Source organism: Sylvia atricapilla, chromosome 1 (assembly GCF_009819655.1).
Source record: "Sylvia atricapilla isolate bSylAtr1 chromosome 1, bSylAtr1.pri, whole genome shotgun sequence".
Taxonomy (NCBI): Eukaryota; Metazoa; Chordata; class Aves; order Passeriformes; family Sylviidae; genus Sylvia; species Sylvia atricapilla.
The window spans coordinates 56,328,719-56,329,912 of NC_089140.1; the positions used below are offsets into that span (position 1 = coordinate 56,328,719).

General features: G+C 41.0%; 1 pseudogene; it reads right to left on the reverse strand.

Annotated features, from left to right (window-relative positions):
* Positions 1-441: 441 nt before the first annotated feature.
* On the reverse strand, positions 442-1,194 carry LOC136375462 (uncharacterized; annotated as a pseudogene).

Here is a 1,194-nt window from a genome sequence, read left to right on the forward strand (position 1 = left end):
TTCTGGCCCTCCAATGTGAGAGCAAAATGCTCCTGATCCTCTTCCTGCAGGGTAAGCATAAAAATCATGTCCTGAACATCAATAGGGGCCATCATTTTATGAGCCTGTTCTTGTATAGTAGCTATCAGCTCAGCAATATTTGGGACTGCTGTGGTGTGAGGACCTGAATTCGACATAAGACATCAACAGTCCACCATCAGTCTCAAATTGCTATTTGGCTTGTGGACTGGTTAGACAGGAGGCTTGTATGGAAAATGTGATGCAATCACTATTCCTCTTTCTTTCAAATCTCCAATAACTGGGGTGATTCCTTCATTGTCTCACAAGGGTAAGGGGTAAGGTTTGACACTGGTTAGTAGCGAGGGGAGAAGAGCAGGGGTAGAGCTTAAAAAACACAGATGTTGAATTTCCTTCCTAGAAGCCCATATTTTTCCTTCTTCATTAGTCCAAGACCTTCCCTTTAGGAGGCACAGTTGTTTTGCACTCTGTGTACTCACTTGATTTAAAATCAGTTGCACTTGAAGGTATTAGGTCATATTTTCTTCCATAATTAATTAATTCTTGTGCCACCTACCCCCAGGTCCAAATTTTACTTTTTTCTCAGTTATGGTTGGGGGTTATAGCTGTCTCCAAGATGGCTACAGCTCTTTCCCTTTTAATGAGGCTTTCTATTTGTCCTTGTATTTGGATGTCTATGGCTTTCCTAGCTTCATGGTGGCCTCTGATAAGAGGTATCATTATTTCAGGGCCTACAGTCATCATCATAGGGGACTCATATATGGTGTTAGCTCCTTATCACACATCATTTGTAAACAAGCAGCTTTTTCATGCATTCTACAATCTGATTAATGTTTCCCACTATACCCAGGAGATCTCTCCAGGGGATTGAGTCCACCAGCCCAAAAAGCTGCTCTTAGGGCAAAAGATCAGGATCCTTTCCTGCCCCCAGAACATTTCTGTCTCTTTTTCTGTTAACAGAATTTTGTCACCCCAAGTAAGAGAGACTCTCCAAACATACTCTGTCCCAGATTCTTTAGGAGTTTGGCTATATTCTTTTCTAAATTTTACCAATTCAGTAGCCATATACGGGATTTTTTTCATGGTTATGTAATGTGTGTCATCATCTGAACCCTCATATATGTATTCTGTTTTAATTAAGGGACAAAGTGAGACTGGCAGCTTCTCTGACTGATT